The 21781-nt window shown below is 53.6% G+C and overlaps 2 long non-coding RNA genes across 7 annotated transcripts in view; both read left to right on the forward strand.

The window, feature by feature from the left end:
- LOC146871519 (uncharacterized) overlaps window positions 1-21781 on the forward strand; it is a 366584-nt gene that overhangs the window by 329017 nt on the left and 15786 nt on the right. The gene's annotated exons all lie outside the window — the stretch shown is intronic.
- LOC146871520 (uncharacterized) overlaps window positions 319-21781 on the forward strand; it is a 31253-nt gene continuing 9790 nt past the window's right edge. Inside the window, exon 1 of the long non-coding RNA XR_014981016.1 lies at window positions 319-461. This is a non-coding gene — a long non-coding RNA (uncharacterized LOC146871520). The remainder of the gene's footprint in view (window positions 462-21781) is intronic.

Genomic DNA, 21781 nt, shown 5'->3' on the forward strand with positions numbered 1-21781 from the left:
TTGCACCCTTGCCTCCTTGTTATTCTGCACCGCTAACCATCCTGCAGTCAGTTCCTTCTGTGGTCTGACCACTGGTTGGACTGCACTATTCCAGATAGTCTCTGACAGGCCAGCTCTGCTCTGCTTTGTCCAAGGTTGCTGGCCCTTGTCCAGACATTAGGGATGAAACGCTCTTGATGGAAGCAGCAACAGCAAGTCTCTGCCATAACCTGTGCTCCTAAGAGCTGTAGAATTGCTGATCTTTGCTTCTAGCAGTCTCCCTGATATTGCGGGTGCTTTTGTTTACAGTGATGGTTTCTGCCTCCACAGGATGATGTAGGATTGCAGAGACAGACTGGGAGCTTGGACAATGTCTGCGCTGTGCCATGTCATTCAGGCCACCCTTCCTGGCTACCCTTCATCCATACTTTAATGATCAGCTCTTCGGGAGTCCTGCATTACCTAATAATGCTAGATTGCAGGTGTGTATGGTGTTTTTTCACAATGGTAAATGTGCTGAAGTTGAAGTTCACTTGTTCTGAAATGAGTGTCCAATGGCCACAAATGTGTCCTTTGCTTCTGCAGAGTGTGTCTCAAAAGGTCATGAGTTATGACTGTTGGTGTGTGTGAAACTACCAGTGCATGAAGGAAAGCTAGATATGACGTTGGGATTGTGTTAATATGTGGGTGCCTTGAGTGTCTAGTGGTTCTACGTCCATGCTTGTCCTGGTGAGGCCAGGTGCCCAGGCAGGGCATGACTGTCCCTTGGAATCCAGTGTGGGGATCGCTATTGACATTCCAATGGTCAATACAGTTACTGTTAAGTATGTGAGTTGGCATTAGAGGATATTGTGGTACTGTCAAGCACTGGAGGCTAAGAAGGTCTGTAGAGTGCCTTTCTAGATTGCCCAAGGAAAGGGCAAAACCTCCCAGTAGTGATGATTCCACCCTACAGAGATCAATAAAGGTTAAAGTGATTCCTTGAAAGGGTCCAGGTTAGGAGAATAAAAGATATAAATGGAAATGAACATCCTTGCAATTTTGTAACTCTTGATTAAAGATGAAGATTAGCACTGAAGAGAGTGGTAAGGCACCAAACACCTTGACATCGGGAAGGAGAAAAGAACCAGGGAATCGTATCCAAAAGTAGAATCCAGAAGAAAGTTCTAAACTACAAGGTTAAAAAATCAGGGACAAAAATGGTAAAGTAGACAATGAAAAATAAGGGAATGAGGGGCAGATGTATCATTGTAGCAGTTTGCGAGTCCTTAATAGCAATTTTTAGAGAATCCCTATTAAGGACGCGCAAAATGCTATGTAGGTAGTAATTGCAATAATTTTTGCGATTCCTAAATATTCCTTAATTGTGCATCTCAAATTGCGATTCGCAATTAAGGAATCCCTTCCCATTCATTCCTATGGGCCAAGAGGCATATAGGAATGAATGGGAATTGCATGCGCAGTTTGCGAGTACCCAATAGGTATTCGCAAATTGCGCATGCAATTTCAAGGGTGCAAGGGTTCCAAAAGGACACCCTGTTGCACCTCTGAAATATGCATGTGTGCACATGTGGCGCACATACATGCCCTAAGGCAGAGCTTTCCAAACTGTGTGTCCCGACACAGTACTGTGTCGCCTGCAAATGGTGGGTGTGTCGCGGGCACTTAGCACATAACTGCTGCTAATTAAGAGGCATTCCTAGACACTCTGCTCTATGGGAGCCGGGCGATTCACAACAAAGCCTCATTAACAAGTAAATGGTCTTTTAAAGACCTGTGAAGTGCTCAGGTGCGGCTGTGTGTGTGCCCGGGAAGCTGGAGTGAGGTGACAGACAGAGGGAGATGGAGGGAGGAAGACAGAGGGAGGGAGACAGAGGGAGACAGACAGAGGGAGGATGGCGACAGAGCGAGGGAGACAGATACAGGGAGGAGGGCGACAGAGGGAGGGAGACAGAGGGAGGGAAACAGAGGGAGGGAGACAGAGGGAGGAAACAGACAGACAGAGGGAGACGGAGGGAGACAGAGAGAGGGAGACAGAGAGGGAGGGAGACAGAGGGAGGGGGACAGAGGGACAGAGACAGAGGGAGACAGAGAGGGAGGCAGAGGGCAACAAACAGAGGGAGACAGACAGAGGGAGGAGGGCGACAGAGGGAGGGAGACAGACAGAGGGAGGGAGGGAGACAGAGGGAGACAGAGGGAGGGAGACAGACAGAGGGAGACAGACAGAGGAAGGGAGACAGAGAGAGAGGGAAACCGTGGGAGACAGAGAAAAAGGGAGACAGAGGGAGGGAGACAGAGGGATGGAGTCCGGGGTAGGCAGAGCGAGGGAGACAGATAGAGGGAGACAGAGAGAGAGGGAGACAGAGAGAGAAGGAGACAGAGAGAGGGAGACAGAGTGAGGGAGACAGAGTGAGGGAGACAGACAGAGGGAGAGAGAGAGAGGGAGAAAGAGGGATGGAGACAGAGGGATGGAGACAGAGGGACGGAGACAGAGAGAGGGAGACAGAGGGTGACAGACAGAGGGCGACAGACCGAGGGAGACAGACAGATGGAGGGAGACAGACAGAGGGAGACAGACAGAGGGAGGAGGGCGACAGAGGGATGGAGACAGAGGGAGGGAGACAGATGGAGGGAGACAGATGGAGGGAGACAGACAAGAGGGAGACAGACAAGAGGGAGACAGACAGAGGGAGGAAGACAGAGGGAGAGAGAGGGAGGGAGACAGAGGGAGACAGAGAGGGAGACAGAGAGAGAGAGGGGGAGACAGAGGAGTGAGTGAGACCGAGGGAGACAGAGAGAGACAGAGAGAGAGAGATGGAGAGAGAGATAGAGAGAGGGAGGGAGACAGAGAGAGAGGGAGGGAGGCAGACAGAGAGAGGGAGGGAGGGAGGGAGACAGAAACAGACAGAGATAGAGACAGACAGAGACAGGGACAGAGACAGACAGTGACAGGGACAGACAGAGACAGTTAGAGGCAGAGACAGGGACAGGGGCAGACAGAGGCAGAGACGGAGAGGGAGACAGAGGGAGGGAGACAGAGGGAGGAGGGCGACAGAGGGATGGAGACAGAGGGAGGGAGACAGATAGAGGGAGACAGATGGAGGGAGACAGATACAGGGAGGAGGGCGACAGAGGGAGGGAGACAGAGGGAGGGAGACAGAGGGAGGGAGACAGAGGGAGGAAACAGAGACAGACAGAGGGAGACGGAGAGAGGGAGACAGAGAGGGAGGGAGACAGAGAGAGGGGGACAGAGGGACAGAGACAGAGGGAGACAGAGAGGGAGGCAGAGGGCAACAAACAGAGGGAGACAGACAGAGGGAGGAGGGCGACAGAGGGAGGGAGACAGACAGAGGGAGGGAGGGAGACAGAGGGAGACAGAGGGAGGGAGACAGACAGAGGGAGACAGACAGAGGAAGGGAGACAGAGAGAGAGGGAAACCGTGGGAGACAGAGAAAAAGGGAGACAGAGGGAGGGAGACAGAGGGATGGAGTCCGGGGTAGGCAGAGCGAGGGAGACAGATAGAGGGAGACAGAGAGAGAGGGAGACAGAGAGAGAAGGAGACAGAGAGAGGGAGACAGAGTGAGGGAGACAGACGGAGGGAGAGAGAGAGAGGGAGAAAGAGGGATGGAGACAGAGGGATGGAGACAGAGGGACGGAGACAGAGGGACGGAGACAGAGGGACGGAGACAGAGAGAGGGAGACAGAGGGTGACAGACAGAGGGCGACAGACCGAGGGAGACAGACAGATGGAGGGAGACAGACAGAGGGAGACAGACAGAGGGAGGAGGGCGACAGAGGGATGGAGACAGAGGGAGGGAGACAGATGGAGGGAGACAGACAAGAGGGAGACAGACGGAGACAGACAGAGGGAGGAAGACAGAGGGAGAGAGAGGGAGGGAGACAGAGGGAGACAGAGAGGGAGACAGAGAGAGAGAGGGGGAGACAGACGGAGTGAGTGAGACCGAGGGAGACAGAGAGAGACAGAGAGAGAGAGATGGAGAGAGAGATAGAGAGAGGGAGGGAGACAGAGAGAGAGGGAGGGAGGCAGACAGAGAGAGGGAGGGAGGGAGACAGAAACAGACAGAGATAGAGACAGACAGAGACAGGGACAGAGACAGACAGAGACAGGGACAGACAGAGACAGTTAGAGGCAGAGACAGGGACAGGGGCAGACAGAGGCAGAGACGGAGAGGGAGACAGAGGGAGGAGGGCGACAGAGGGATGGAGACAGAGGGAGGGAGACAGATAGAGGGAGACAGATGGAGGGAGACAGACAGGAGGAAGACAGACAGGAGGGAGACAGATGGAGGGAGGGAGACAGACGGAGGGAGACGGACAAGAGGGAAGGAGACAGAGAGAGGGAGAAAGAGGGAGAGAGAGGGAGGGAGACAGAGGGAGGCAGAGAGAGAGAGGGAGACAGACAGAGTGAGTGACACAGAGGGAGACAGAGGGAGACAGAGAGAGACAGATAGAGAGAGCGAGGGAGACAGAGAGAGAGAGGGAAGGAGACAGAGAGAGGGAGAGAGACAGAGACAGACGAAATAGAGACAGAGACAGACAGAGACAGGGACATGGGCACACAGATAGAGGCAGAGACAGACAGAGATTGAGAGATGGAGAGGGAGACAGAGGGAGGGAGACAGGGACAGACAGATAGAGGCAGAGACGGGGACAGGGGCAGACAGATAGAGGCGGAGACTGAGACAGACAGAGACACAGAGGCAGAGAGACAGAGAGGAAGAGGGAGACGGAGGGAGACAGAGGGAGAGAGAGAGAGACAGAGGGTGACAGAGGGAGACAGAGAGAGGGAGACAGAGGGAGGGAGGCAGAGGGAGGGAGTCAGGTAAGACAGAGGGAAAGAGAGGGAGACAGAGGGAGACAGACAGAGGGAGGGAGACAGAGCGAGAGGGAGACACAGAGGGAGACAGAGAGAGAGAGAGAGGGAGACAGAGAGAGGGAGACGGAGAGAGACAGAGAAGAGAGACAGAGGGAGACAGGCAGAGGGAGACAGAGGGAGGGAGACAGAGGGATAGAGACAGAGGGATAGAGACAGAGGGATAGAGACAGAGGGAGGGAGACAGAGGGATGAAAACAGGGAGACAGAGAGAGGGAGACAGAGGGAGACAGAGCAGGAGACAGATGGCGACAGACAGTTGGAGGGAGACAGAGGGAGGGAGACAGAGAGAGGGAGACAGAGAGAGGGAGACAGAGAGAGAGAGACAGAGGGAGAGAGGCAGAGGGAGACAGACAGAGGGAGAGAGGCAGAGGGAGACAGACAGAGGGAGAGAGAGAGACAGAGAGGGAGACAGAGGGAGCGAGACAGAGGGAGACAGGCAGAGGGAGACAGGCAGAGGGAGACAGGCAGAGGGAGACAGACAGAGGGAGAAAGAGGGAGACAGAGGGAGAGGGAGGGAGACCGAGGGAAGGAGACAGAGGGGCGGAGACAGAGAGAGGGAGACAGAGGGTGACAGACAGAGGGCGACAGACAGAGGGTGACAGACAGAGGGAGGGAGACAGACAGAGGGAGGAGGGCGACAGAGGGATGGAGACAGAGGGAGGGAGACAGATGGAGGGAGACAGACAAGAGGGAGACAGATGGAGACAGACAGAGGGTGGAAGACAGAGGGAGAGAGAGGGAGGGAGACAGGGGGAGAGAGGGGGAGACCAACGGAGTGAATGAGACAGAAGGAGACAGAGAGAGGGAGACAGAGAGAGAGAGAGGGGAGACAGACGGAGTGAGTGAGACAGAGGGAGACAGACAGGGAGAGACAGATAGAGGCAGAGGCAGGGGCAGACAGAGGCAGAGACAGACAGAGACAGGGAGAGGGAGACAGAGGGAGGGAGACAGAGTGAGAGAGAGAGAGGGAGACAGACAGAGTGAGTGAGACAGAGGGAGACAGAGGGAGACAGAGAGAGACAGATAGAGAGAGGGAGGGAGACAGAGAGAGAGAGGGAAGGAGACAGAGGGAGGGAGGGAGACAGAGACAGTCAGAAATAGAGACAGAGACAGACAGAGACAGGGACAGGGGCAGACAGATAGAGGCAGAGACTGACAGAGACAGAGAGACAGAGAGGGAGACAGAGGGAGGGAGACAGGGACTGACAGAGACAGGGACCGACAGACAGAGACACAGAGGCAGAGAGACAGAGAGGGAGACGGAGACGGAGGGAGACAGAGGGAGAGAGAGAGAGGGAGACAGAGGGTGACAGAGGGAGGGAGAGGGAGGGAGACAGAGGGAAACAGAGAGAGGGAGACAGAGGGAGGAAGGCAGAGGGAGGGAGTCAGGTATGACAGAGGGAAGGAGAGGGAGACAGAGGGAGACATACAGAGGGAGGGAGACAGAGAGAGAGGGAGACAGAGAGGGAGACAGAGGGAGACAGAGAGAGAGGGAGAGAGAGAGAGGGAGACGGAGAGAGACATAGGGAGAGAGACAGAGGGAGACAGGCAGAGGGAGACAGAGGGAGGGAGACAGAGGAACAGAGACAGAGGGAGGGAGACAGAGGGATGAAAACAGGGAGACAGAGAAGGGGGAGACAGAGGGAGACAGATGGCGACAGACAGAGGGAGACAGACAGAGGGAGGGAGACAGAGGGAGGGAGACAGAGAGGGGGAGACAGAGGGAGAGAGACAGAGGGAGAGAGGCAGAGGGAGAGAGGCAGAAGGAGAGAGACAGAGGGAGAGAGACAGAGAGGGAGACAGAGGGAGGGAGACAGACAGAGGGACACAGACAGAGGGACAGAGACAGAGGGAGGGAGACAGAGGGATGAAAACAGGGAGACAGAGAGAGGGAGACAGAGGGAGACAGAGAGCGGGAGACAGAGGGAGGGAGGCAGAGGGAGGGAGTCAGGTAAGACAGAGGGAAAGAGAGGGAGACAGAGGGAGACAGACAGAGGGAGGGAGACAGAGCGAGAGGGAGACACAGAGGGAGACAGAGAGAGAGAGAGAGGGAGACAGAGAGAGGGAGACGGAGAGAGACAGAGAAGAGAGACAGAGGGAGACAGGCAGAGGGAGACAGAGGGAGGGAGACAGAGGGATAGAGACAGAGGGATAGAGACAGAGGGATAGAGACAGAGGGAGGGAGACAGAGGGATGAAAACAAGGAGACAGAGAGAGGGAGACAGAGGGAGACAGAGCAGGAGACAGATGGCGACAGACAGTTGGAGGGAGACAGAGGGAGGGAGACAGAGAGAGGGAGACAGAGAGAGGGAGACAGAGAGAGAGAGACAGAGGGAGAGAGGCAGAGGGAGACAGACAGAGGGAGAGAGGCAGAGGGAGACAGACAGAGGGAGAGAGAGAGACAGAGAGGGAGACAGAGGGAGCGAGACAGAGGGAGACAGGCAGAGGGAGACAGGCAGAGGGAGACAGGCAGAGGGAGACAGACAGAGGGAGAAAGAGGGAGACAGAGGGAGAGGGAGGGAGACCGAGGGAAGGAGACAGAGGGGCGGAGACAGAGAGAGGGAGACAGAGGGTGACAGACAGAGGGCGACAGACAGAGGGTGACAGACAGAGGGAGGGAGACAGACAGAGGGAGGAGGGCGACAGAGGGATGGAGACAGAGGGAGGGAGACAGATGGAGGGAGACAGACAAGAGGGAGACAGATGGAGACAGACAGAGGGTGGAAGACAGAGGGAGAGAGAGGGAGGGAGACAGGGGGAGAGAGGGGGAGACCAACGGAGTGAATGAGACAGAAGGAGACAGAGAGAGGGAGACAGAGAGAGAGAGGGGGGAGACAGACGGAGTGAGTGAGACAGAGGGAGACAGACAGGGAGAGACAGAGACAGATAGAGGCAGAGGCAGGGACAGGGGCAGACAGAGGCAGAGACAGACAGAGACAGGGAGAGGGAGACAGAGGGAGGGAGACAGAGTGAGAGAGAGAGAGGGAGACAGACAGAGTGAGTGAGACAGAGGGAGACAGAGAGAGACAGATAGAGAGAGGGAGGGAGACAGAGAGAGAGAGGGAAGGAGACAGAGGGAGGGAGGGAGACAGAGACAGTCAGAAATAGAGACAGAGACAGGCAGAGACAGGGGCAGACAGATAGAGGCAGAGACTGACAGAGACAGAGAGACAGAGAGGGAGACAGAGGGAGGGAGACAGGGACTGACAGAGACAGGGACCGACAGACAGAGACACAGAGGCAGAGAGACAGAGAGGGAGACGGAGACGGAGGGAGACAGAGGGAGAGAGAGAGAGGGAGACAGAGGGTGACAGAGGGAGGGAGAGGGAGGGAGACAGAGGGAAACAGAGAGAGGGAGACAGAGGGAGGAAGGCAGAGGGAGGGAGTCAGGTATGACAGAGGGAAGGAGAGGGAGACAGAGGGAGACATACAGAGGGAGGGAGACAGAGAGAGAGGGAGACAGAGAGGGAGACAAAGGGAGACAGAGAGAGAGGGAGAGAGAGAGAGGGAGACGGAGAGAGACATAGGGAGAGAGACAGAGGGAGACAGGCAGAGGGAGACAGAGGGAGGGAGACAGAGGAACAGAGACAGAGGGAGGGAGACAGAGGGATGAAAACAGGGAGACAGAGAAGGGGGAGACAGAGGGAGACAGATGGCGACAGACAGAGGGAGACAGACAGAGGGAGGGAGACAGAGGGAGGGAGACAGAGAGGGGGAGACAGAGGGAGAGAGACAGAGGGAGAGAGGCAGAGGGAGAGAGGCAGAAGGAGAGAGACAGAGGGAGAGAGACAGAGAGGGAGACAGAGGGAGGGAGACAGACAGAGGGACACAGACAGAGGGACAGAGACAGAGGGAGGGAGACAGAGGGATGAAAACAGGGAGACAGAGAGAGGGAGACAGAGGGAGACAGAGAGCGGGAGACAGATGGCAACAGACAGAGGGCGAGAGACAGAGGGAGACAGACAGAGGGAGGGAGACAGAGGGAGGGAGACAGAGTGAGGGAGACAGAGACCGAGAGGGGGAGACAGAAGGAGACAGAGAGAGAGAGGGAGCGAGACAGAGGGAGGGCGACAGAGGGACAGACACAGAGGAATGGAGACAGAGGGATGAAAACAGGGAGACAGAGAGAGGGAGACAGATGGCGACAGACAGAGGGAGACAGACAGAGGGAGAGAGACAAAGGGAGCGAGACAGATAGAGGGAGACAGAGGGAGGTAGACAGACAGAGGGAGAGAGAGAGAAGGAGGGAGAGGGAGGGAGACAGAGAGAGGGAGACAGACAGAGTGAGTGAGACAGAGGGAGACAGAGAGAGGGAGAGAGAGAGATCGAGATGGCACCGTTTTTTTTCTCTTGCCCCACCTCCTCCCCCACAAATGTGTGGCCTTTTTTGTAACTTACGACGTGTTGGTGCTTTTAGAAGGAATAACGCTTAACATCTTGGGTTCATAGATTACTTTCCTTCTCCTGTAAGTGCATTACTAGCGTATGTTTATGTTCTGAATGTTGCCATCCGTTTTATTGTATTCGCCCATATCATTTTTCAGAATGCATTTTATGTTATTTGCCTGCTTGGGTGATGTCAATCCTTTGGTCTTAAGCTGTGTAGCAAAGAAGCATTTTTCCTCTTCGATTTGGATGAGGATGTCGGGGTAGAGCTTGTGGGGTTGTCTTGTAATACCCCTCTGTTTGGCATCTATGTTTTCTGGAGTATTCTTAAGTGACGGCTTCGGTTGACAGCCAGGTCACTAGGGTGAGTTTGTTTTGTTTGCGAGCATCACCAGGGATGGAATTCAGTTTTTTTGATTTCAGATGTGATAGTTCATTGTGAGCCATTAATAGTTTAACATTGTTCCTCCCATTTTAAAATAAGAAAACTTGTACAGACCTTTATTAAGGAGATATTAGTAGATTGTTCGTACATTTCTTTTTTTCTCATGCAATGAACCATTCAATGTATATTCTATTGTAGGCCCTTTCTGGCATTGTGTGGGGGTCCTACATGCTGGAAGGAACTATTATAACTATAATAAGACTTTTTATTGGAAAGAAGCGCTATGACTTATGAAGAATGTGGTATTCAACTGTACATAATGCTGTTTATCGTGTTACTCTGTCACTCACTGGACATTGTTACAGGTTTCCCACAAGAGAATGGTCCATGGTTAATCACGAAAATTCATAGCACTTTATCCTGCTTCACTGAGAAATCTCACTAGGAAATGGGGTGAAGTCAGGTTTTCAGGACATTCTTGGTGCAGTATCTTTCTGTGACTGAAAACATCAGTCAGAATTACAGCAAGATTGACTCACCCTTCCATACTTCCAAAACATTGGTAACTATATTGCCTGTATATTACAGCACTTAGAAACGGAGAGCGGTCCCATCTGAGTTCAATGCGTAGAGACCAGCTGATAAGTTGCATGATTGTTTTACCACTCACAATTTCCCCTTCCTGAACGGATTTTTGTATAACTCATATTCAGCAAGGCAGCAGGCGGACTTTGTGCATGGTTGGAAGGGTTGGCAGTGCGTGCACCCACCCTTTTTGTGCCATAAATCACTGGGGCATGTGTGTAGGAGAGTAGGATCTGCACTTATGTTGCCCCCACTTTTTTCTGATGTATACACTGGTTTCTGACTATAGTCTGGCTGGGCCCCTGCTAATCAGGGCCCCAGTCTCACTGATCTCTCTAAACAACTTGGTGTGATATTAGATGCACTAGTGATTGGATACTGTGGTACCTTATGAGCCCCTAGTACAGAGCTTTCCAAACTGTGTGTCCCGACACAGTACTGTGTCGCCTGCAAATGGTGGGTGTGTCGCGGGCACTTAGCACATAACTGCTGCTAATTAAGAGGCATTCCTAGACACTCTGCTCTATGGGAGCCGGGTGATTCACAACAAAGCCTCATTAACAAGTAAATGGTCTTTTAAAGACCTGTGAAGTGCTCAGGTGCGGCTGTGCGTGTGCCCGGGAAGCTGGGGTGAGGTGACAGACAGAGGGAGATGGAGGGAGGAAGACAGAGGGAGGGAGACAGAGGGAGACAGACAGAGGGAGGATGGCGACAGAGCGAGGGAGACAGATAGAGGGAGGAGGGCGACAGAGGGAGGGAGACAGAGGGAGGGAAACAGAGGGAGGGAGACAGAGGGAGGAAACAGAGACAGACAGAGGGAGAAGGAGGGAGACAGATAGAGGGAGACAGAGAGGGAGGGAGACAGAGGGAGGGGGACAGAGGGACAGAGACAGAGGGAGACAGAGAGGGAGGCAGAGGGCGACAAACAGAGGGAGACAGACAGAGGGAGGAGGGCGACAGAGGGAGGGAGACAGACAGAGGGAGGGAGTGAGACAGAGGGAGACAGAGGGAGGGAGACAGACAGAGGGAGACAGACAGAGGAAGGGAGACAGAGAGAGAGGGAAACCGTGGGAGACAGAGAAAAAGGGAGACAGAGGGAGGGAGACAGAGGGATGGAGTCCGGGGTAGGCAGAGCGAGGGAGACAGATAGAGGGAGACAGAGAGAGAGGGAGACAGAGAGAGAAGGAGACAGAGAGAGGGAGACAGAGTGAGGGAGACAGACGGAGGGAGACAGACAGAGGGAGAGAGAGAGGGAGAAAGAGAGATGGAGACAGAGGGATGGAGACAGAGGGACGGAGACAGAGAGGGGGAGACAGAGGGCGACAGACAGAGGGCGACAGACCGAGGGAGACAGACAGAGGGAGACAGACAGAGGGAGGAGGGCGACAGAGGGATGGAGACAGAGGGAGGGAGACAGATGGAGGGAGACAGATGGAGGGAGACAGACAAGAGGGAGACAGACGGAGACAGACAGAGGGAGGAAGACAGAGGGAGAGAGAGGGAGGGAGACAGAAGGAGACAGAGAGGGAGACAGATAGAAAGAGGGGGAGACAGATGGAGTGAGTGAGACAGAGGGAGACAGAGAGAGACAGAGAGAGAGAGATGGAGAGAGCGATAGAGAGAGGGAGGGAGACAGAGAGAGAGGGAGGGAGGCAGACAGAGAGAGGGAGGAAGGGAGACAGAAACAGACAGAGAAAGAGACAGACAGAGACAGGGACAGAGATAGGGACAGACAGAGACAGTTAGAGGCAGAGACAGGGACAGGGGCAGACAGAGGCAGAGACGGAGAGGGAGACAGAGGGAGGAGGGCAACAGAGGGATGGAGACAGAGGGAGGGAGACAGATAGAGGGAGACAGATGGAGGGAGACAGACAGGAGGTAGACAGACAGGAGGGAGACAGATGGAGGGAGGGAGACAGACGGAGGGAGACGGACAAGAGGGAGGGAGACAGAGGGAGGGAGAGAGAGGGAGAGAGAGGGAGGGAGACAGAGGGAGACAAGAGAGAGAGGGAGACAGACAGAATGAGTGAGACAGAAGGAGACAGAGAGAGACAGATAGAGAGAGCGAGGGAGACAGAGAGAGAGAGGGAGGGAGACAGAGAGAGGGAGAGAGACAGAGACAGACGAAATAGAGACTGACAGAGACAGGGGCACACAGATAGAGGCAGAGACAGACAGAGACAGAGGGATGGAGAGGGAGACAGAGGGAGGGAGACAGGGACAGACAGAGAGAGGGACAGACAGATAGAGGCAGAGACAGGGACAGGGGCAGACAGATAGAGGCGGAGACTGAGACAGACAGAAACACAGAGGCAGAGAGACAGAGAGGAAGACGGAGACGGAGGGAGACAGAGGGAGAGAGAGAGAGGCAGACAGAGGGTGACAGAGGGAGGGGGAGGGAGGGAGACAGAGGGAGACAGAGCGAGGGAGACAGAGGGAGGGAGGCAGAGGGAGGGAGTCAGGTAAGACAGAGGGAAAGAGAGGGAGACAGACAGAGGGAGGATGGCGACAGAGCGAGGGAGACAGATAGAGGGAGGGAGACAGAGGGAGGGAAACAGAGGGAGGGAGACAGAGGGAGGAAACAGAGACAGACAGAGGGAGACGAGGGAGACAGAGAGAGGGAGACAGAGAGGGAGGGAGACAGAGGGACAGAGACAGAGGGAGACAGAGAGGGAGGCAGAGGGCGACAAACAGAGGGAGACAGACAGAGGGAGGAGGGCGACAGAGGGAGGGAGACAGACAGAGGGAGGGAGTGAGACAGAGGGAGACAGACAGAGGAAGGGAGATAGAGAGAGAGGGAAACCGTGGGAGACAGAGAAAAAGGGAGACAGAGGGAGGGAGACAGAGGGATGGAGTCCGGGGTAGGCAGAGCGAGGGAGACAGCTAGAGGGAGACAGAGAGAGAGAGGGAGACAGGGAGAGAAGGAGACAGAGAGAGGGAGACAGAGTGAGGGAGACAGACGGAAGGAGACAGACAGAGGGAGAGAGAGAGAGGGAGAAAGAGGGATGGAGACAGAGGGATGGAGACAGAGGGACGGAGACAGAGAGAGGGAGACAGAGGGTGACAGACAGAGGGCGACAGACCGAGGGAGACAGACAGATGGAGGGAGACAGACAGAGGGAGACAGACAGAGGGAGGAGGGCGACCGAGGGATGGAGACAGAGGGAGGGAGACAGATGGAGGGAGACAGATGGAGGGAGACAGACAAGAGGGAGACAGACGGAGACAGACAGAGGGAGGAAGACAGAGGGAGAGAGAGGGAGGGAGACAGAGGGAGACAGAGAGGGAGACAGAGAGAGAGAGGGGGAGACAGACCGAGTGAGTGAGACAGAGGGAGACAGAGAGAGACAGAGAGAGAGAGAGAGATGGAGAGAGAGATAGAGAGAGGGAGGGAGACAGAGAGAGAGGGAGGGAGGCAGACAGAGAGAGGGAGGGAGGGAGACAGAAACAGACAGAGATAGAGACAGACAGAGACAGGGACAGAGACAGACAGAGACAGGGACAGACAGAGACAGTTAGAGGCAGAGACAGGGACAGGGGCAGACAGAGGCAGTGACGGAGAGGGAGACAGAGAGAGGGAGACAGAGGGAGGAGGGCGACAGAGGGATGGAGACAGAGGGAGGGAGACAGATAGAGGGAGACAGATGGATGGAGACAGAGGGAGGGAGACAGATAGAGGGAGACAGATGGAGGGAGACAGACAGGAGGTAGACAGACAGGAGGGAGACAGATGGAGGGAGGGAGACAGACGGAGGGAGACGGACAAGAGGGAGGGAGACAGAGGGAGGGAGACAGAGGGAGACAGAGAGAGAGAGGGAGACAGACAGAGTGAGTGAGACAGAGGGAGACAGAGGGAGACAGAGATGGACAGATAGAGAGAGCGAGGGAGACAGAGAGAGAGAGGGAGGGAGACAGAGAGAGGGAGAGAGACAGAGACAGACGAAATAGAGACAGAGACAGACAGAGACAGGGACAGGGGCACACAGATAGAGGCAGAGACAGACAGAGACAGAGAGATGGAGAGGGAGACAGAGGGAGGGAGACAGGGACAGACAGAGAGAGGGACAGACAGAAAGAGGCAGAGACAGGGACAGGGGCAGACAGATAGAGGCGGAGACTGAGACAGACAGAGACACAGAGGCAGAGAGACAGAGAGGAAGAAGGAGACGGAGGGAGGCAGAGAGAGAGAGAGAGAGGGAGACAGGGTGACAGAGGGAGGGAGAGGGAGGGAGACAGAGGGAGACAGAGAGAGGGAGACAGAGGGAGGGAGGCAGAGGGAGGGAGTCAGAGCGAGAGGGAGACACAGAGGAGACAGAGAGAGAGAGAGAGGGAGACGGAGAGAGACAGAGAAGAGAGACAGAGGGAGACAGGCAGAGGGAGACAGAGGGAAGGAAGAAAGAGGGATAGAGACAGAGGGAGGGAGACAGAGGGATGAAAACAGGGAGACAGAGAGGGAGACAGAGGGAGACAGAGCGGGAGACAGATGGCGACAGATAGAGGGAGGGAGACAGAGGGAGGGAGACAGAGAGAGGGAGACAGAGAGAGGGAGACAGAGAGAGAGACAGAGGGAGAGAGGCAGAGGGAGACAGACAGAGGGAGAGAGGCAGAGGGAGACAGACAGAGGGAGAGAGAGAGACAGAGAGGGAGACAGAGGGAGCGAGACAGAGGGAGACAGGCAGAGGGAGACAGGCAGAGGGAGACAGACAGAGGGAGACAGACAGAGGGAGACAGACAGAGGGAGACAGAGGGAGAGGGAGGGAGACCGATGGAAGGAGACAGAGGGGCGGAGACAGAGAGAGGGAGACAGAGGGTGACAGACAGAGGGTGACAGACAGAGGGCGATAGACAGAGGGCGACAGACAGAGGGAGGGAGACAGACAGAGGGAGGAGGGCGACAGAGGGATGGAGACAGAGGGAGGGAGACAGATGGAGGGAGACAGACAAGAGGGAGACAGATGGAGACAGACAGAGGGTGGAAGACAGAGGGAGAGAGAGGGAGGGAGACAGAGGGAGAGAGGGGGAGACCAACGGAGTGAATGAGACAGAAGGAGACAGAGAGAGGGAGACAGAGAGAGAGAGAGGGGGAGACAGACGGAGTGAGTGAGACAGGGACAGACAGAGACAGATAGAGGCAGAGGCAGGGACAGGGGCAGACAGAGGCAGAGACAGACAGAGACAGGGAGAGGGAGACAGAGGGAGGGAGACAAAGAGAGAGAGAGGGAGACAGACAGAGTGAGTGAGACAGAGGGAGACAGAGGGAGACAGAGAGAGACAGATAGAGAGAGGGAGGGAGACAGAGGGAGGGAGGGAGACAGAGACAGTCAGAAATAGAGACAGAGACAGACAGAGACAGGGACAGGGGCAGACAGATAGAGGCAGAGACCGACAGAGACAGAGAGACGGAGAGGGAGACAGAGGGAGGGAGACAGGGACTGACAGAGACAGGGACCGACAGACAGAGACACAGAGGCAGAGAGACAGAGAGGGAGACGGAGATGGAGGGAGACAGAGGGAGAGAGAGAGAGGGAGACAGAGGGTGACAGAGGGAGGGAGAGGGAGGGAGACAGAGGGAAACAGAGAGAGGGAGACAGAGGGAGGAAGGCAGAGGGAGGGAGTCAGGTATGACAGAGGGAAGGAGAGGGAGACAGAGGGAGACATACAGAGGGAGGGAGACAGAGAGAGAGGGAGACAGAGAGGGAGACAGAGGGAGACAGAGAGAGAGGGAGAGAGAGAGGGAGACAGAGAGAGGGAGAGACAGAGAGGGAGACGGAGAGAGACATAGGGAGAGAGACAGAGAAGAGAGACAGAGGGAGACAGGCAGAGGGACAGAGACAGAGGGAGGGAGACAGAGGGATGAAAACAGGGAGACAGAGAGAGGGAGACAGAGGGAGACAGAGCGGGAGACAGATGGCAACAGACAGAGGGAGGGAGACAGAGGGAGGGAGACAGAGGGAGGGAGACAGAGGGAGGGAGACAGAGAGAGGGAGACAAAGGGAGAGAGACAAAGGGAGAGAGGCAGAGGGAGAGAGGCAGAGTGAGACAGACAGAGGGAGAGAGACAGAGAGGGAGACAGAGGGAGGGAGACAGACAGAGGGAGACAGACAGAGGGAGGGAGACAGAGGGACAGAGACAGAGGGAGGGAGACAGAGGGATGAAAACAGGGAGACAGAGAGAGGGAGACAGAGAGCGGGAGACAGATGGCAACAGACAGAGGGCGAGAGACAGAGGGAGACAGACAGAGGGAGGGAGACAGAGGGAGGGAGACAGAGAGAGAGGGAGACAGAGAGAGGGAGACAGAGACCGAGAGGGGGAGAGAGAGGGAGACAGAGAGAGAGAGAGGGGGGGAGAGAGAGGGAGGGAGACAGAGGGAGGGAGACAGAGGGAGGGAGACAGAGGGAGGGAGACAGAGGGAGGGAGACGGAGAGAGGGAGACAAAGGGAGAGAGACAAAGGGAGAGAGGCAGAGGGAGAGAGGCAGAGTGAGACAGACAGAGGGAGAGAGACAGAGAGGGAGACAGAGGTAGGGAGACAGACAGAGGGAGACAGACAGAGGGAGGGAGACAGAGGGACAGAGACAGAGGGAGGGAGACAGAGGGATGAAAACAGGGAGACAGAGGGAGGGAGACAGAGGGAGACAGAGAGCGGGAGACAGAGGGCGAGAGACAGAGGGAGACAGACAGAGGGAGGGAGACAGAGGGAGGGAGACAGAGAGAGAGGGAGACAGAGAGAGGGAGACAGAGACCGAGGGGGGGAGACAGAGGGAGACAGAGAGAGAGAGGGAGGGAGACAGATGGCGACAGACAGAGGGAGACAGACAGAGGGAGAGAGACAATGGGAGCGAGACAGATAGAGGGAGACAGAGGGAGGTAGACAGACAGAGGGAGAGAGAGAGAGAAGGAGGGAGAGGGAGGGAGACAGAGAGAGGGAGACAGACAGAGTGAGTGAGACAGAGGGAGACAGAGAGAGGGAGAGAGAGAGATAGAGATGGCACAGTTTTTTTTCTCTTGCCCCGCCTCCTCCCCCACAAATGTGTGGCCTTTTTTGTAACTTACTACGTGTTGGTGCTTTTAGAAGGAATAACGCTTAACATCTTGGGTTCATAGAGTACTTTCCTTCTCCTGTAAGTGCATTACTAGCGTATGTTTATGTTCTGAATGTTGCCATCCGTTTTATTGTATTCGCCCATATCATTTTTCAGAATGCATTTTATGTTATTTGCCTGCTTGGGTGATGTCAATCCTTTGGTCTTAAGCTGTGTAGCAAAGAAGCATTTTTCTTCTTGGATTTGGATGAGGATGTCGGGGTAGAGCTTGTGGGGTTGTCTTGTAATACCCCTCTGTTTGGTATCTATGTTTTCTGGAGTATTCTTAAGTGACGGCTTCGGTTGACAGCCAGGTCACTAGGGTGAGTTTGTTTTGTTTGCGAGCATCGCCAGGGATGGAATTCAGTTTTTTTGATTTCAGATGTGATAGTTCATTGTGAGCCATTAATAGTTTAACATTGTTCCTCCCATTTTAAAATAAGAAAACTTGTACAGACCTTTATTAAGGAGATATTAGTAGATTGTTCGTACATTTCTTTTTTTCTCATGCAATGAACCATTCAATGTATCTTCTATTGTAGGCCCTTTCTGGCATTGTGTGGGGGTCCTGCATGCTGGAAGGAACTATCATAACTATAATAAGACTTTTTATTGGAAAGAAGCGCTATGACTTATGAAGAATGTGGTATTCAACTGTACAGAATGCTGTTTATCGTGTTACTCTGTCACTCACTGGACATTGTTACAGGTTTCCCACAAGAGAATGGTCCATGGTTAATCACGAAAATTCATAGCACTTTATCCTGCTTCACTGAGAAATCTCACTAGGAAATGGGGTGAAGTCAGGTTTTCAGGACATTCTTGGTGCAGTATCTTTCTGTGACTGAAAACATCAGTCAGAATTACAGCAAGATTGACTCACCCTTCCATACTTCCAAAACATTGGTAACTATATTGCCTGTATATTACAGCACTTAGAAACGGAGAGCGGTCCCATCTGAGTTCAATGCGTAGAGACCAGCTGATAAGTTGCATGATTGTTTTACCACTCACAATTTCCCCTTCCTGAACGGATTTTTGTATAACTCATATTCAGCAAGGCAGCAGGCGGACTTTGTGCATGGTTGGAAGGGTTGGCAGTGCGTGCACCCACCCTTTTTGTGCCATAAATCACTGGGGCATGTATGTAGGAGAGTAGGATCTGCACTTATGTTGCCCCCACTTTTTCTCTGATGTATACACTGGTTTCTGACTATAGTCTGGCTGGGTCCCTGCTAATCAGGGCCCCAGTCTCACTGATCTCTCTAAACAACTTGGTGTGATATTAGATGCACTAGTGATTGGATACTGTGGTACCTTATGAGCCCCTAGTATATGGTACCGTAGGTACCTAGGGCATTGGTACTTCACAGGCCTACCAGGGGCTGCAGCATGTATTATGCCACCCCTGGGAAGCATTCACAATCTGACACCACAGGCCTGCTACTGCAGCCTGTGTGAGGTAGTGTTAGCACTCCTCACTGAGGTATAGGTTCCTATATCTCACCATACACACACATATAAACCTATCAGTCACCCCTATGGTAGGCCCTAAAAATCCCAAGGGCAGGGTGCTTGGTTTACTATGTGAGGGGGTGCTTCTGCCTGAGCAGTACCCTTCTGCAGCTGGCAGAGTCTATTCTCTGCTGTTGTTTGTGGATGCGGTTAAACCATATACTCTTAAGTGCATTATAACCTCGCGCTAAATGCTAACTTTGGAATTACTGCATCAAAACATGTCGTGTTTGGTGTCAAACAACTTGGAATCCTACCCCCACACCAGTAACTGGTGTGGGAGTATGATCCCACCCTTCTAGAGGGGATGACATGTACCCACTGTACTAAACGTTAGAAATCTCATAGAGCCCTGGCATCACAAAATGGATGCCACCAGCACAGACACTGGGCTGCCCTCCTGCTGCTGACCGAAACTCGCAGTGGAGGAAGCCCAACAAAAGGTATCCTGTCACAGGGAGGTGTCACCACCTCCCAGACAGGATTTAGTGTATTGGAGCTGGGTGGGTGCACTCTTTGAGTGCTTTGAAGTCCTGCACTGGGGGAGCAGTAGGCTCCTCTGTGCATATGCCAGCTCAAACCGGTTCAGGGGCTACCTGCCCCTGCTCTGGCACGATACTGGACAAAGGGAAGTGGGTGTAACCACCTACTACCCTGACCCTCCTAGAGGAGTGGTCATAGAGTTAGTCTCTCCCCTATCTTCACAATAAGATACCAAGCATTGCCAATGCAATTCAGATTACCCTGGACGACGCTCTACAAAGAAGAATCCTGGCCCTTCGACGTTCCACTATCTCTGGAAGACTGAAGAATCTCCCTTGGAGTCAAGGAGTGACTCCCCTGCTTGGCAGGCACCAGTAACTTTAATCGACAGTTGCAAACTTCACCGCTCCCACCGGAGTCCGAAGTCCCTGCGTCCCCTGAAGTGGATTTCCTGACCTCTCGGCGGCTATTTTGAGTCCCCAGCAAAGCTGTGGCATCTGGACCCCACGAGTGACGAGGAACAGCAATACCAGGGAACCGTGCACTGATTTCGAGTGCAAACCCTAAACAACGTTCTACGAACTTGTGCTTTGGACCATCTGTAGTCCAAGTCCCTAGCAGGTCTGGAACCGAAAAGCAGCGGCCTACCCCGTCCCGAGTGACCGTGGGCTCCTGTGGAACTTTTCCTGCAAAGGCGTCTTCGCGGTTACTTGCCCGTTGGCTAGTGACTCACCCGAAGACTTTCTCATCAACTTCAAGGGCTCTCCTCGTTGCTCCGGGCCTGCCCTCACTTACCCTCGCTGGGTAAGTCCATCAGACCTTGCTGGTCTGCATCATCGTCAATCTTCAGTCCACACGAGACTTGCAGTTGCCAAGGCTTGTTGGCTCCAATCCGGTTGCCGACACCGTCGTCAGCTGCAGACGTCGTGGGACACTCCGAATCCAGCTGCTGGTCATCGTCGATCTCTCCTGGACCTCGTGAGCGAAGAGACAAATCACCATCGACGACCTGAAATGACGCAACATTAGTGGTCATCCATCCTGCTGGCCACCGGTCACTGGCAAGTGACTTTGAACACTGTCCCCTCAATTTTCAGGTCCTCTTCATCTTCAATCCATCTTCGGATTCCAGCGGACACCTCTTCAGTCGTCTCAAGCAGCAAGTCTTCATTGGTCTCCATTGAAAACAGCATCGCGACCCGACACCAAAAGACACCTATACACCCGGCTTCCATGGGTGAGGTAACTCGTGCACTCCGGTGCCCAAGTGTGTGTTGGCCCTCGAAATACTTACCCTGTAAGTGGCTTGCTTGTTGACTTCTTCGAAGTGCCCTAAAACTTTAAAATACAAACCGCGACTTGCTCTATTGTAACCTATAGGAAACCCGCGGCTGTGTTTAGACACTGCACGCGTCTCCCGTGGGCTTGTTACTTACCTGTTAACACTGCAGTAGTGAAGCCCCAGCGATTCCCAAGGCCCTAGGCTTTGTCATTTTGCAAGTCGACTTTGTTAAACCATTTTCTTAGTATATGGTCTGGTACGCCCCTAGGGCTACAGCCATATTTGTGCTTAATTTATTGAGAACTGTTGACATTTGAATGTGTATCTGGGTTCTAATCTCATAAAGAGATTAGTAGAGTGCATCTAGAAATAAATACATATATATTTGATATATATACCTGTGTGGAGTCCTTTTCATTTGGTAATTCAAGAGATTATAAGGTAAAACAAGCTGCTTTACATTCCTCAGAGACTTAGCCTGAAGGCTGCTCTCTACAGCTACCACTAGGATAGCTTTCTTTAAAAGGTTGTCTTAAACCTATCTACCATAAGAGTCGAATTGGACTGGTGCAAGGTGGCCACTATAACTAGTGACCAGTATATGCCAGGCCAACTTCTCACATTGGTGGGCAGCGTGTGGGATTCCAGCTTGCCATTGTTTTACCAGAAAATCTCTATTTGAATTACTAACTGAAAACCACTAAAGGTACTCAAGGTACATATAAAGTCAAGCTAGTATCAATAAGTTCTACTGAACTTAGAGCTGTTTGTGAAGGGATAAGCACACCCTTGCTACAGCTCAAGCTAGGTTCAGTAGGCCTCAACTAGTGTAGGTAGTACAACAGTGCACAACACTAGTATGTCTCACCAAGGTGGAGCCAGTGGGTCCACCCCATCTCAGTACAAAGACATAGCCTACACTGACCTGAAGGCCTTATGCTTTGAAAGACAACTGAGGGTGGGCAGAAGTCCCTCTTCAAAACACCTGATAGATCTGTTAGTAGCAAATGACCTGAGACAAGCTCTAGGAGCTAGTGGGTCTGCATCAGGGAGTGGGTCAACCATAGTCTCTGGGTCTGATGATGAAAATCAAGATGACCTAGAGTCTGTGATTGAAGGGCCAGACTCAGAAGGGTCTGAAAGGAACAGAGGAATTCTCCTTAAGAGAGCTGACAAAGTGGGAGAAAGG

The sequence above is a fragment of the Triturus cristatus genome, chromosome 1_1 (assembly GCF_964204655.1).
Source record: "Triturus cristatus chromosome 1_1, aTriCri1.1, whole genome shotgun sequence".
Taxonomy (NCBI): Eukaryota; Metazoa; Chordata; class Amphibia; order Caudata; family Salamandridae; genus Triturus; species Triturus cristatus.